Source organism: Bos mutus, chromosome X (genome assembly GCF_027580195.1).
Source record: "Bos mutus isolate GX-2022 chromosome X, NWIPB_WYAK_1.1, whole genome shotgun sequence".
NCBI lineage: Eukaryota > Metazoa > Chordata > Mammalia > Artiodactyla > Bovidae > Bos > Bos mutus.
Genome location: NC_091646.1, coordinates 84,467,695 through 84,484,087, shown reverse-complemented (window position 1 = coordinate 84,484,087; position 16,393 = coordinate 84,467,695). Strand labels below are relative to the sequence as shown.

At 42.5% G+C, this 16,393-nt stretch overlaps 2 protein-coding genes across 10 annotated transcripts in view; both read right to left on the bottom strand.

Moving 5' to 3' along the window:
• The window catches only part of AMER1 (APC membrane recruitment protein 1), an 82,300-nt gene that overhangs the window by 45,160 nt on the left and 20,747 nt on the right, over positions 1-16,393 (bottom strand). For 2 of the 9 annotated variants that reach the window (XM_070366254.1, XM_070366255.1), the window contains exon 2: positions 10,517-10,748. The exons of the other annotated variants lie outside the window; for them this stretch is intronic. The gene's annotated coding sequence lies outside the window, so the exon portion shown is untranslated. The remainder of the gene's footprint in view (positions 1-10,516; positions 10,749-16,393) is intronic. 9 annotated transcript variants of the gene reach the window in all.
• ARHGEF9 (Cdc42 guanine nucleotide exchange factor 9) overlaps positions 1-16,393 on the bottom strand; it is a 554,493-nt gene that overhangs the window by 533,883 nt on the left and 4,217 nt on the right. The gene's annotated exons all lie outside the window — the stretch shown is intronic.

Below are 16,393 nucleotides of genomic sequence, written 5' to 3'. Positions count from 1 at the left end.
AGTCAGCTCTGATGACACAGAAGTTTTGAAAAGCAGCTGGCAAAAACAGCCCATTAAGTATTCACTGGGTTCTGTAAGAACCAGGCCTCAATTTCATATTAGCCAGAGCTCTCACTGACATTTTGCCTGGAACTGGGTAGAAAAGTAGACCTGAAGTTTCACTTTCTTCCTTCAGGCTACCTAAATTGCTTGTAGGACCATGTTCAGACCTTCAAAAGTGCATAACAGTAGCCTTGCAGACCCACATTCCAGAGCTGCAATACAGAATCAGCTAAGATGGCATGGTAGCCTTGGGGCAAGGCACTCTCTGGGATTCAGTATACTCTGTCCAAGAGGCCTAGAAATACCTCCCTCTCATAGTGGTTATGTGAGGGACAGGTCTAACCTAGACTCTCTAGTGACTGTTCTGCTGGTAACAGATTTTAATGTGGTCCACAGGGGCTTCCCTGATGGCTCAGACAGTAAAGAATCTGCCTGCAATGCAGGAGACCCAAGTTCATATCCCTGGGTTGGGAAAATCCCCTGGAGAAGGGAATGGCTACCCACTCTAGTATTCTTGCCTGGAGAATCCCATGGACAGAGCAGCCTGGCAGGCTACAGTCCACGGGGTCGCAAAGAGTGACATGACTGAGCAACTAACACTTTCGCTTTCTGTAACTGAAACCACCATGAGAACCATGAGACAGATTGTTTCTTCTCTGCTTCTTTCATTATTTTGACCCCCATCTAACTTCCTATCTAGAAAGGGAACTCCTTGAAGGCACAACTCAACATGACTCATGTCCCTGGTCAGTTAGGCTCTGAACAGCTATTTGAATAAACAAACCTGATGCAAGACACACCCTTCTGGTCTAGGCTCCCAGTCCTCTAAATAGCCAAATGTCACAGAGATAGGAAAAAAAAAAAGAAGGGCTAGCCACCACCTATCCCAACATATCCCCCTCCCCACCCCCATGGTCTGATGTATCCAATCCAGTGACTATAGCTGATTAACAGCTGGATCACTGACCAGCCTGCTAAAGCCCAGTGACCCCTCCCTGGAAAGTCCCTCACCACTATCCTCTCTTTGCAGGGTGGCCACCAGCACCTAAGAAGCTTGGGTAGGAAAGGGAGACAGAATAGCTGCTGGGAGCCAGAGAGAGAGAGAGAAAGAGGGGCAAGCAACACTGTTGTCCTAAGAGTAGCTGGCCAGCACATCAGCCTTGTGACTGGTTGCCACGGTAAAAACACTCTCACATTCACCAACAGTGGGAAACTAAGAACTAGCACTCTGGGGGTGGAGAGAGCCTGGCAGCTAAAATCTATCCTCTGACCACCTTAGAGGAATCTTCCTGGAGTCGCTAATCTTGTCTTGCAAATAGTAATTTTGTGCCTTGTGCCATGCTTGGCCTGACACTTGACTCATCAATGTGATCTAAGCTTCCCTCAGAAGCACTCTGCAGAACTGAATATTAAACTTGTAGCATGATAATGTTTGGTTACCCCCAAAATAAGAGAAAAAAATACCATCATCTGATCTCTTCTCTGCAGAAATCTGTATTGCAATTTACTCAGGTTAGGTTCTTGTTTTTTGATTCTGTGTGACATATTTTAACATGGCATTGTTCCAGCTTAACCCTGCAACTGATAGGACCACAATAAACAGTGCTACCCCTCAAATACACAATGATACACACACACACACACACTCCGAGTCCTCTGCCCTGGGGTCTAAAGGGAATAGGGACCCTACCATCTATCTGAGTCCTTCACTTTCCAAAACACAGATGTTTTTACCTCAGCCCTGAAATTATTGACAATGTTGTCATTATGGTTTGGGCATTGAGGAGATGGGGTGGCAATAAGTGCAGTTATTTGTGAAATTCTATTCCCCTCTGAGGAATTACTGAAAGGAACCTCACTAGAACACTTGGTTAAATGATAATTATTAAGCTCAGTGCTGCCAGAAGGGTTCAAAACCCCAATCCTTGCTTTTGGGAAGCTCCTAGGCTAACAGAGAATCTTCTATATAACAGTCTCAAGGCACAATATGATGCAGACCTTAGAGAAGAGCCCTCCTTACTGGTTAAGCTGAGTGCTGAAATATCACTCTTCATACCTTATGATCATATCCCAGGATAAACTTGAAAGGCAAAAAGATAATCCCTGGGCTCAGAAAAGAGAATGCCTTGAGAAGGAGGCATTCAATCTGGGCCTTTTTAGACAGGAGTGAGTGAAACTGTCAATTATTTAGAGGAAAGGATGGGCAAGACTAGTAAGTGTGGCTGGGTATCAAGGAAAACCAAAGGCTAAGTGAAAAACCTTATAGGCTTACCCATCCTTGTGAATTGAAGGTTTAGTTGTCCAATGGGTTTTGGAGCTAGAATTTCTGCAAACAGAAGAATTAGGCAAACTGAATCTTAAACAGGGCTGCTTTATAGAACCTTGATGCCTTGGCTAGAAGGTAGGCCCTTTGGGCTTTCTCTTACCCTTGCTTCTTTGCTCTGTTGGAGTAGAGGCCAGCCCACAGCTCTCTACATTGTCCCCTTCTCTGTAATAGGGATCAGCAGTATGCTGTGTAAAGAGCCATGGTCCACAGAGTTGGGTTCCAGATCATGCCAAGGCATCCATCTAAGCCTTGGGCACTTGTGAAATGGAGATCAAAATAGCTTCTCTACCTGTGGTCCACTACAGAGATGTGAGGTTAGATAGGATAATGAACACCAAAAGCATTTTGTAAGCTGTAAAGTGCAAAGCAAATGAGAAAGACTGGCATTCCGGTTATATAAGTCAGATCTCAGTTTCCTAGGAAGTAGTTGTTTGTTGTTGTTTAGTCACTAAGTTGAGACCATGTGTAAAACGCCACTCATTTGAGAAAGCCATTCAACTACAGGAGGTCCAAGGAACCAGCTTCCTTGGCCCATGCTAAGGAAGAGCCAAATGTTAAGGGATTTTAAAGATGTTTGTGGATTTATACAAAGTCCTCTGTTAAGGGCAATTTAAAAAGCCTTCTGTATATGTTGTGGGAGTGGGTGAACTAGGCAGGGTTGTATCCCTGGGATTCAAATTCTCTTCCCCTAGCTTCAGGTTCTCCTCCTAACTAGGCCCAGGGCCATCTCTGCTGGCAAAGGTCAGAGTTGAAATTATGCTGTCTCCTACTTTCCTGCTTTGTCCCTTCCAGAGCCAGGTACCCCACCCATAGTGTCACTGCCCTGTTTCCCCCACAAGGCAGTAGGACAGAAGCTGACAGGAATCACCTGTAGCTAGTGCTCCTTAAGCCCAGTCCCACCTAGCCATCTGACTCAGGCCTCTTTTCCATACTCCTTACTGCCTCACCAGGTCCCAATGCTGTCCTTTCCCACTGGGCTATGCTACCTTTGCTCGGGACCACAGTTCAGGAGAGTGAGGTGGGGCAGAAGGCAAAGGGGACTGCATAGGGGACTGAAAAGAGACAGATTCTGCAGCTCCCTCAGGCTGAGGCTGGCTCCCTTCATAGTTTCTGCCAAGAAAGTAGTCCTGCTAAGTGCAGAGTCCCTCCACCCTAAGGTTTCTCAAACTGCATGCCTATCTAAGTTTCAGTTGGACTGGTGGGTGAGGGAATACTCTAAGGCTACCCTGTGATCCCTGGCAGGGGCCACTTGCTGAAGCTATTGCTAGCACGGCAGGAATTGGGCTGTGTCCATCCCTGCTCCAGAGAGGCCAGCCTCAGGCCATTCTTAGACCAGTGGAAGGCTAAGTCAGAGCTACTTCCTCCTCCTCTCCTCTCAAAACACAGCAAGAGACCAGTCACAAATTTGCCCCAGGAATCCATCTCAGTAACAGGGAAACAGCTGCAGTGAGTCTTGCACATTCTGCTCCCAGCCCTATTTCCTGGGGCCAGCTGAGCCAACTTAGAGAAGGCTGAGTTCAGGGAAGAAGTGTGTGGATTTATGCGGTAGCTTCAGAGGCATGGCCTCAACCAGTCGTAGTTTCCCAGACCTCCTCCAAGAAGTTTTCCTGGGAGCAATCCCACTCTGGGTGCATCTTGTGCTTGTACATGCAGTGGAAGGTGGTCTAAGGAAGGAGTAATAAGGACAGGAAGTCCAGCCAGCCTCCCCCCACTTCCTGAGAGTCAGCCAATTCTGCACTGTAATCAGTTCTCCCTACTTGGGGGAAATCCAGCAAGTTCTTTTGGTTTCAACTGGAAAATAAGGCTATTAAGAGTGCCTACATTTTAAAGCTATATTAAGGAATTAAAATCTGATGTATATAAAGTAACAAATAAAATCCATTATATAACAGAGGCTCAAAAACATAGCAATGAGTTTTACATATATTTTATTCAAACTGCTGCTATTAAGTCGCTTCAGTCGTGTCCAACTCTGTGCGACCCCATAGACAGCAGCCCACCAGGCTCCCCCATCCCTGGGATTCTCCAGGCAAGAACACTGGAGTGGGTTGCCATTTCCTTCTCCAATGCATGAAAGTGAAAAGTGAAAGAGAAGTCGCTCAGTTGTATCTGACTCATAGCGACCCCATGGACTGCAGCCTACCAGGCCTCTCCGTCCATGGGATTTTCCAGGCAAGAATACTGGAGTGGGGTGCCATTGCCTTCTCTGTTTTATTCAAACTATAGTTGGACAATTTCTAGCAGCAAAACTACCTCAGTCAGGGTTGACTAAGGTGCTTCCCAGGCTCTAAGGGTATGTCACCAAACCTTCTTGGGCCTCAATTTACACAAATGGTAAATGAAGGAGCCTTCATTTCTTCTCACAGGAGGCTTCAGTTCCTTTAGTCAACTTTTGATTTCGGGGGCCCAAAATATTTCCTCAAATCAGCTACTGGTTTACAGCTCTAGTTTATCTGGGAATCTCCACTAGCCAGGTTCTCTAGCCCAAGCCAGAAAGGTCAACAATCCAAACTTAGCTAAAGTACCGATACAAAGGAAATTCAAATCAACAAATGTCCTTCATCCACTCCTGGTACTTGTTGTTTAATCACTAAGTCATGTTCTACTCTTTTGTGACTCCCATAGACTGTAGCTTGCCTGGCTCCTCTGCCCATGGGATTCCCCAGGCATAAATACTGCAGTATGTTGTCATTTCCTTCTTTAGGAGATCATCCCAACCCAGGGATAGAACCCACATCTCCTGCATTGGCAGGCAGATTCTTTACCACTGAGCCACAAGGGAAGCACTCATGGTACTTACCAGCTTACAAAATGTTCCCCACATCCTCATTCACCCCCATTTCTCCTTTCTAGTGATCCATTAATCAGGCCTGGTTGCTGTTGCTGTTTAGTCACTAAGTCATGTCTCTTTTGCAACACTATAGACTGTACCCAACCAGGTTCCTCTGTCCATGGGATTTTCCTGGCATGAATACTGGAGTGGAGAATACTTTCTTCTCAAATGCACATGAAACATTCCCAGGATAGACCACATCCTGGTTCACAAATCAAGAATCAGTAAATTTAAGAAAACTGAAATCATATCAAGCATCTTTTCTGACCACAACACTGAGACTAGGTATCAATTACAGGAGGAAAAAAACTGTATAAAACACAAACACATGGAGATCGAACAATACATTTCTAAATAACAAACAGGTTATTGAAGAAGTGAAAAGAGAAATCAAAAAGTTCCTAGAAAAACATGACAGTGAAATCATGATGACCCAAAACCTATGGGATGCAGCAAAAGCAGTTCTAAGAGGGAAGTTTATACACAATCCTACCTCAAGAAACAAACAAACAAACAAAAACATCTAATAGACAACCTAACTTTACACCTAAAACAACTGGAAAAAGAAGAACAAATGAAAAGACCCAAAGTTAGCAGAAGGAAAGAAATCAAACATCAGAGCATAAGTAAATGAAAAGGAAATGAAGGGACAATACTAAAGATTAATAAAACTAAAAGCAGATTCTTTGAGAAGATAAATAAAATTGACAAACCTTTAGCCAGACTCATAAAGAAAAAAAGGGAGAAGAATCAAATTAACAAAATTAGAAATGAAAAAGGAGGGGTTACAACAGACAATGCAGAAATACAAAGCATTATAGGAGACTATTATGAACAACAATATGGCAATAAAATAGATAACCTGGAAGAAATGGACAGATTCTTAGAAAGGTTCAATCTTCCAAGACTGAACCAGGAAGAAATAGAAACAATGAGCAACTCAATTACAAGCACTGAAGTTGAAGCTGTGATCAAAAATCTCCCAGAAAATGGCTTCACAGGAGAATTCTATCAAACATTTAGAGAAGAGCTAATGCCTATCCTTCTAAAACTCTTTCAAAAAATTGCAGAGGAAGGGACACTTCCGATCATTCTATGAGGTCACCATCACCCTGATACCAAAACCTGACAAAGACAACACAGAAAAAGAAAACTTCAGGTCAATATCACTGATGAATATAGATGCAAAAATCCTCAACAAAATTTTAGCAAACAGAATTCAGCAACACATCTAAAAGCTCATATATCATGAACAAGTGGGCTTTATCCCACAGATGCAAGGATTCTTCAATATTTGCAAATCAATCATATGTGATATACCATATTAACAAATTGAAGGATAAAAACCATATGATTATCTCAATAGATGCAGAGAAAGTCTTTGACAAAATTCAACACCCATTTATGATAAAAACTCTCCAGAAAGCAGGCACAGAAAGAATATACCTCAGCCTAATAAAAGCCATATGTGATAAACCCACAGCAAACATTATCCTCAATGGCAAAAAATTGAAAGCACTTCCCCTAAAGTCAGGAACAAGACAAAGGTGCCCACTCTCACCACTACTATTCAACATAGGTTTGGAAGTTTTAGCCACAGCAATCAGAGAAGAAAAAGGAAAAAAAAAAGGAATCCAGATCAGAAAAGAAGAAGTAAAACTCTCACTGCTTGCAGATGACATGATCCTCTACATAGAATACCCTAAAGACACTACCAGAAAATTGCTAATCAATGAACATAGCAAAGATGCAGGATATAAAATTAACACACAGAAATCCCTTGCATTCCCATACACTAACAATGAGAAAGCAGAAAGAGAAATTAAAGAAAAAATCTCATTCACCATTGTGATGAAGAGAACAAAATACTTAGGAATAAATTTACCTAAAGCAACAAAAGACCTATATATAGAAAACAATAAAACACTGATGAAAGAAATCAAAGATGACACAAATAGATGGAAAAATATACCATGTTCATGGATCAGAATAATCAATATAGTGAAAGTGAGTAGACTATCGAAAGCAATCTAGATTCAATGTAATCCCTATCAAGCCACCAATGGTATTTTTCACAGAACTAGAACAAACAATTTCACAATTTGTATGGACATACAAAAAACCTCGAATAGCCAAAGCCATCTTGAGAAAGAAGAATGGAACTGGAGGAATCAACCTGCCTGACTTCAGACTATACTGCAAAGCTACAGTCATCAAGACAGTATAGTACTGACACGAAGACAGAAATATAGATCAATGGAACAAAATAGAAAGTCCAGAGATAAATCCATGCATCTATGGACACCTTATCTTTGACAAAGGAGGCAAGAATATACAATGGAGAAAAGACAATCTCTTTAACAAGAGGTGCTGGGAAAACTGGTCAATCACTTGTAAAAGAATGAAACTAGAACACTTTCTAACACCATACACAAAAATAAACTCAAAATGGATTAAAGATCTAAATGTAAGACCAGAAACCATAAAACTCCTAGAGGAAAACATAGGCAAAACATTCTCTGACACAAATCACAGCAAGATCCTCTATGACCCATCTCCCAGAGTAATGGAAATAAAAGCAAAAATAAACAAACGGGACCCAATTAAACTTAAAAACTTTTGCACAATACAGGAAACTATAAGCAAGGTGAAAAGACAGCCTTCAGAGTGGGAGAAAATAACAGCAAACGAAACAAATGACAAAGAATTAATCTCAAAAAAATACAAACAGCACATGCAGCTCAATATCAGAAAAATAAAGGACCCAATAAAAAAATGTGCCAATGATCTAAACAGACATTTCTCCAAAGAAGACATAGAGATGGCTAACAAACACATGAAAAAATGCTTAACATCACTCATTATCAGAGAAATACAAAGCAAAACCACAATGATGTACCATCTCATGCCTGTCAGAATGGCTGCTGTCAAAAAGTCTACAAACAATAAATGCTAGAGAAGGTGTAGAGAAAAGGGAACCCTCTTACACTGTTGGTGGGAATGCAAACTAGTACAGCCACTATGGAGAACAGTGTAAAGATTCCTTAAAAACTGAAAATACAACTTCTTTATGACCCACCAATCCCACTGCTCGGCATGCACACTGAGGAAACCAGAATTGAGAGAGACATGTGCACCCCAATGTTCACTGGAGCACTATTTACAATAGCTAGGACATGGACGCAACCTAGATGTCCATTGGTAGACAAATGGATAAGAAAGTTGTGGTACATATACACAATGGAATTATTACTCAGCTATTAAAAAGAATGCATTTGAATCAGTTCTAATGAGGTGGATGAGACTGTAGCCTATTAAACAGAGTGAAGTAAGTCAGGAAGAAAAACACCAATACAGTATATTAACGCATATATATGGAATATAGAAAGATGGTAATGATGATCCTATATGTGAGACAGTGAAAGAGACAGATATAAAGTACAGACTTTTGGACTCTGTGGGAGAAGGCAAAGGTGGGATGATTTGAGAGACTAACATTAAAACATGTATATTACCATATGTGAAACAGGGTACTCAAAGCCAATGCACTGGAAGAACTCAGAGGGATGGGATGGGGAGGAAGTGGGAGGGGAGTTCTGGATGAGGACACATGTACACCCATGGCTGATTCATGTCAATGTATGGCAAAAACCACCACAATATTGTAAAGTAATTAGCCTCCAATTAAAATAAATACATTTAAAATAAAAGAAAAAAATTGAAAGATAAAAACTATATGATAATCTCAATAGAAAGAAAGCCTTTGACAAAATTCAACACCCATTTATGATATAAACTCTTCAAAAAATGGGCATAGAAGGAATCTACCTCAACAAAATAAAGGCCATATAAACCCACAGCAAATATTACTCTCAATGGTGAAAAACTGAGAGCATTCCCTCTATGATGAGGAATAAGACAACAGTGCCAACTCCTGTCACTATTATTCACCACAGTTTTGGAAGTCCTAGCTATGGCAATCAGAGAAGAAAATGAAATAAAAGGAATCCAGGTTTGAAAAGAAGTAAAACTCTCACTGTTTGCAGGCATTATACTATATATAGAAAATCCTAAAGATACTATCAGAAACTTACCAGGACCAATCAGTGAATTTAGTAAAGTCACAGGATACAAAATCAATACACAGAAATCCCTTGCATTCCTATATCCTAACAATGAAAAATCAGAAAGAGAAATTAAGGAAATGATCCTAGGAATAAATTTACCTAAAGAAACAAAAGACCTGTATATAGGAAAGTATAAAACACTGATGAAAGAAATCAAAAATAACACAATTAGATGGAGAAATATACCATGTCTTGGATTGGAAAAATCAATATAGTGAAAATGAGTATATTACCCAAAGCAATCTATAGATTCAACATAATCTCTATCAAACTACCAATGGTATTTTTCACAGAACTAGAACAAATAATTTCACAATTTGCATGGAAACACAAAAGACTCTGAATAGCCAAAGCCATCTTGAGAAAGAACAATGGAACTGGAGGAATCAACCTTCCTGACTTTAGACTATATACTACAAAGCTATAGTCATCAAGACAGTATGGTATGCGTGCTCAGTAGCTCAACCATGTCCAAATTTTTGCGACCCCGTGGGCTGTAGGCTTCTCTGTCCATGGGATTTCCAGGCAACAATACTAGAAGATGGGTTGCCATCTTCTCAACCCCAAGACAGTATGGTACTTGCACAAAAACAGAAATATAAACCAATGGAATAAGATCTTAAAGCCCAGAGATAAACCCACACACCTGTGAGCACCTTATCTTTGACAAAGGAGGCAAGAATATACAATGGGGCAAAGACAGTCTCTTCAATAAGTGCTGCTGGGAAAACTTGACAGCTATTTGTAAAAGAATGAAATTATAACACTTCCTAACACCTTGCTGCTGCTAAGTTGCCTCAGTCATGTCCGAATCTGTACGACCCCATAGATGGCAGCCCACCATGGTCCCCCATCCCTGGGATTCTCCAGGCAAGAACACTGGAGTGGGTTGCCATTTCCTTTTCCAATGCATGAAAGTGAAAAGTGAAAGTGAAGTCACACAGTCATGTCTGACTCTCAGCGACTCCATGGACTGCAGCCTACCAGGCCTCTCCATCCACGGGATTTTCCAGGCAAGAGTACTGGAGTGGGTTGCCATTGCATACTCTGTCCTATCACCATACACAAAGATAAATTCAAAATGGATTAAAAACCTAAATGTACGACCAGAAACTATAAAACTCTTAGAGAAAAACATAGGCAAAATATTCTCTGACGTAAATTACAACAAGATCCTCTATGACCCACCTCCCACTGCTGCTGCTGCTTTGTCACTTCAGTCTTGTCTGAGTCTGTGTTACCCTAATGGACTGCAGCCTGCCATGCTCCTCTGTCCATGGGAATCTCCAGGCAATACTAGAGTGGGTTGCCATGCACTCCTCCAGGGGATCTTCCCAACTCAGGGATTGAACCTGTGTCTCCTGCATCGCAGGCAGATTCTTTACCACTGAGCCACCAGGGAAGTCCCATGACCCGCCTCCTAGAGTAATGGAAATAAAAACAAAAATAAACAAGTGGGACCTAGGTAAACTTAAAAGGTTTTTGCACAGCAAAGGAAACTATAAACAAGGTGAAAAGACAACCCTCAGAATGGGAGAAAATAACAGCAAATGAAACAGCTGACAAAGAATTAATTTCCAAAATATACAAGCAGTTTATGCAGCTCAATACCAGAAAAAAACAAGCAATCCAATCAAAAAGTGGGCAGAAGACCTAAACAGACATTTGTCCAAAGAAGACATAAAGATGACTAATAAAACACATGAAAAGATGGTCAAGATTGCTCATAATTAGAGAAATGCAAATCAAAACTACAATGAAATATCACCTCACACCTCTCAGAATGGCCATCATAAAAAAATCTACAAACAATAAATTCTAGAGAGAGTGTGGAGAAAAGGGAACCCTTTTGCACTGTTGATGGAAATGTAAATTGATATAGCCACTATGGAAGACAGTATGGAGATTCCTTAAAAAACTAGGAATAAAACTACCATATGACCCAACAATCCCAGTTCTGGGCATATACCCTGAGAAAACCATAATTAAAAAAGACACATGTACCCCAGTGTTCACTGCAGCACTATTTATAGTAGCTAGGACATGGAAGCAACCTAGATGTCCAACTGATGAATGGATATAGAAGATATGGTACATATATATACAATGGAATATTACTCAGCCATAACAAGGAACACATTTGAGTCAGTGCAAAGGAGGTGGATGAACCTAGAACCTATTATACAGAGTGAATTAAACCAGAAAGAGAAAAACAAATATAATGTATTAACACACATATATGAAATCTAGAGAGATGGTTCTGATGAACCTATTTGCACAACAGAAATGGAGATGCAGACATAGAGAACAGACTTATGGACACAGAGTGGTAGGAAGGAGAGGGTGGGACGAATGGATAAAGTGGCATGGAAACACACACTAACATATGTAAAATGGACAGCCAGTTGGAATCTGCTGTATGACTCAGGGAACTCAAACTGGGGCTCTGTGATAACCTAGAGGGGTGGGATGAGGTGGGAGGGAGGCTCAAGAGTGAAGGGACACAGTATACCTATGGCTGACCCATGTTGATATAGGGCAGAAACCAATACAATATTATAATTATCCTTAAATTATAAAGTAATACATTAAAAAAAAAAAAGAATACTGGAGTGGGTTGCCATTTCCCTAGGGGATGTTAACTCCTTGTCACACAGAGAAAAAAATTGTTAAGGCTTGGGAGAAGACTTGCCAAAGGTCACACAGTGGGATGATGACAGAGCCACACCAACTTCCAGGCCTCTGAGTCTCAATTCTATGCCACTCTGCTGCACTGTGCTGGCCCCTAATCAAGGAAGAAGACTTAGAGTGAGGACTATGCAGGTTCCCCTCACACCTGTAAGAGCCATCCTCTTCCTCTCCCATCACACTCTTGTACCAATCCAGCTGAGCCTTCTCTTCAGCATTTCCAGTCCTCACTGGCTACTACTATTTTGGTCCCACCTAGAACATTCCAGAAAGCTTTCTGTGGCTATTATTCTTATCCAGAAACCCCACTATCACCACTCCCAAACTGTGGAACATGTTCCTCTACTCTTCTCCTTGGGAGATAAGTTTGAGGGGCCAAAACAAAGGTCCAAACAGAAACCTGCCATTGGGGACAAACATAAAGGTAAAGACAAAATGAAACTAAAGAATTTGAGCTATTGTTTAAGAAAAATGACCTACAAGATCTGGAATTTGAATTAACATTTCTAAAGCCCACAGCCAAAGTCTACTCTCAAAACCATTTTTTTTCAGGACCTGAAGGAAGGGCTGTCTAGCTTGGTACCCTTTGGGAGAGCTGTAAATGCTGCTGGTAGAGCCCCAATCAAGCTATCCCTGCAACTACTCCTCCCCTAATTTGCAGCCTTCCTGAGAGGCACCTCTTCTTAAGGGGGGCATCTCACTAACTCTAGATGTAGCATAGACTCCAAAATGAGCCCTCTAGCCCCTGTTCCCATTTCCTCAACACCAGCCCCTCAAATGAATTATCTTATTCAGCCATGAGTAATTCATTCACCCCAGCCTCAGCCTGTCTGTTCTTTTCTCTTGAATGCAGCCTCCTTCATCTTATACAGCAGTCACCACATCTAGCACAGAGCAGCAGCTCAAACAATGTTGGTTCAACTGAATTCTAATTCAGCTAGAGCTTATCAGCCCAAAACTAAAATGCCAGAGTCACTCCTTTCAGGCTGGAGATTTGAGAAAGAGACCTAACCTTTTTGAAGAAAATGCTACCTACCATATGGAGTCACAGTAAGGATTAGAGATGATAAATATAAAAGATAGATTACTTGCTAGGTACCAAGATGTTCAATAAAGGGCCCTTGTGATAGGGCCTCTTGCAGCTACCTTCTCCACTCTAGTTCCTCAGCTTTCCCCTCACTGAGATGAGGATGACAAAAGTCTCTTAACAGCATTTCCTCTGGTCCCTCCTGCTGCAGCACTGAAATCCCACCCCCTTGCCTCCCCACTTCCATCTCATCCATCCTGCACACCCTTGCCAGATTCATTTTCTTACAACTCTGATTTCAGTGCATCACACCTTGACTTACTAAATTATTCGGCACTGCCTACAAGATTAAGGCCAACTCCCTTTGCCTGACCTTCAAGACTTGCTCTCTCCATGTCGCTTGCAGGTTTCCTAGGCTCACTTCTCTGGCCCTTAGCCTCAGCCCCAAATATACAGGGCTTATCCAGTCTAGGAGGTATGGTCACTCAGACTCTGCCTCTACCTAGAAATGGGCTTACCTGGTGAAACTTCTTGATGCAGCAGCTTTCTCCTCAGGCTACTGAGCCTGCCTCTCCAGCTTGCCTCGAATGGTGAGGGCTCTGGGAACCACCTACTTGCTACTCTCCTCTAAGGCTCCCAAACTGCCTTAGAAAGGAATGTATTCAAAGGTGTCATGCCTGAATCATAAGGCTTCCATTATTTCAGTACTAACTCAGCAAGGGTGAGATCAAAGGCAACATACCTCCTTCTTCCTCTGTTCAGATGAAGAACAGGAGAGGAGATAACTCCAGGGAAAGAGATGTGATAAGGCAGTCAGAAAAGCCTGCAGAGGAACAGCTGGATCAAGTTAACAATGGAGACTCCTGACTTTCCTAGGTATCCTCTATATGTACCATATCCTGTATATGCACCATACCCTAAGTGAGAGACCTCAGTAAAGAAACGGAGGTTTGGGAGGGGATCAAATCAGTGTGCTTAGAGGAAGAAGCATTAAACTGAGGGCCAGGGACTTTACGCTCTTATGTAACCTTTGGCAAACAAATCACTTCCCTGTTCTGGGCCTCAGTTTTTCCATTTAGAAATGGGAGACTGGACTGGGAATCTGTTTCCTCCAGGCTGCATGAAGCTGGGGAAAGGACAGTATTGTGTTTAGTTTTCCAGTGGCTGCTGAGTCAGGAGTCATGTTGAGGAAATGTCATTTTGGGGGTTCTAGGCTTCACTGGGAGGCCTGGATGCCTATCTGGTTGGGCCCACTGCAGAACAGAGGTGAACTGCAGCCCTGCCTCACTCCATATGCCTCTCACTTCTACCCTCCCTCTGCAAGCCCACCCAACACTCTACTTTTCTGAATGTGCTAGGCCTAGCCTATGAATATATGAAATGTACAGATTCTTGAGGGACCACAAGCTGGCCAGGCCCAGCCCTCTCTCTGGAGAACTGCAGCCCCCAGTTGAGGGGTACTGTCTAGAGAAGAGGTGTTAGTATCTGCTTGGAAACCCAGCAGGGGAAAAAAAAAAAAAAAAACTGTAGCTAAAAGCAGTGAAGGCTCTGCAACAAGAAATGCAGATCGAAAGGTTGCAAAGCTCCCCAACTCATCCCCATCCCCTGCAGCACCATTATGCCCGCCTCTGACTCCACCAAACTCCCTCAGGCCATTTTCTTCATTGTACTTATTATCCCCTAATCCCAAAAGGGGAGGTGCAGGGGAGCAATGCACCCTCATTCAGCTAGCACCTGCACTTCTGCAGTGGTTCTGCCTGCCTTGCCAGCAACATGAACAGGTTTGAAAAATAAGACCAAGGAGACATGAAAGACTGATTATTTAATTCAGAGAAGTTGAAGGTGGAAGAGATGGTTTAATGCCCATGAAATCGCCATGAATTGTCAAGCAGTAGAGCTATGGTGGGAGAAGGTAATAGCACCCCACTCCAGTACTCTTGCCTGGAAAATCCCATGGATGGAGGAGCCTGGAAGGCTGCAGTCCATGGGGTCACTGAGGGTCGGACACGAATGAGCGACTTCACTTTCACTTTTCACTTTCATGTATTGGAGAAGGAAATGGCAACCCAGCCCAGTGTTCTTGCCTGGAGAATCCCAGGGACGGGGGAGCCTTGTGGGCTGCCGTCTATGGGGTCGAACAGAGTCGGACACGACTGAAGTGACTTAGCAGCAGCAGCAGCAGCAGAGCTATGGTGGCCAGCTGTTCTCAACCCCACCTGCCAACACACACACACATACACACACACACACACTTGGTTTAAGTATAGCATGAGAGGCTCAGATTACATCTGAGAAAGAACTTCCTGGCCATGAGATGGGTAAACCAAGAATGACTGACACAAAAGTCTATGAAATGCCTCTTCCGAGGGCTTTACTTTTATCACCCAGTCTATCTACCTGGACAGGACTTGAGGCTGGGGAACTGAAGAAATAACACTAGGCAGCTCTCTTCTAACCCCTTCTTCCTCTTTGGTTCTTCAAAGAAGCTAGACTTGTTGCTATTTCTTTCATTCCCTTCATCCTCTGGTTCAGAGAGTGTAAATGTAACAGTTCTTGAGGAATTTTTAACACCTCCACTATACTATGAGAGAAACACTGGATTGCCAGCTTCTTTCAACTACTTCTCTTCTGAAACTTTCAGCCCCTGACAGGTTGTAGAACAAGACTGAAAAAGCAAGAGACGTGAAAGGGGAGGAGTTCCTAGAAAGCTAACCAAGCTTCTTTTCACTCTTGATGAATGGGTGAGGTAAGAAGAGGGGTTGATTCATGTGATTTGTACTGATTTATGCTGAATGGATACAGTGGATAAGAGGAGCTGCATAGGAGGCAGTTGGTGGTGGTGATGGTGTTTAGTTGCTAAGTCTCTCCCTAAATTCTATGTGAACTTAAGCGAGTCTCTGCTGCTTTGCGAGGCCTTGGGATTCCCGTCTGTAAGAAAAGGAGCCCAAACTGGTGCTTCCCGAAGGCGTGTCCAGCTTGGAGAAAAATGATCAGCAAAGGACTAAGGAGCACTCAGCCTTTACCACATTGGTATATAGAATCCTGGCTCTGTCCTTCCTCGCCACCCCACCAAGATCCCCTGCAAGGCCAAAGAGAGGCTGACAATATACAGTTTCCCTCTAGAGATAGCCTGCTCCCCTAGTTCCTCCAGATCCAAAGATGACTTTTTACCCGCCCAACTTATGGCACTCTTCCAATCCCTTTCTAAGAACCCATTCTAAAACCCTTTCTAAAATCCTGTTTTATTGTGGCATATCTGCACACAAAAAAATATCAGAACTTCCCAGTTCCCCACTCTTTGATGGCCCCTTCCTTCATTCCTTCAAGATCAGACCCCATTTCACAACCTG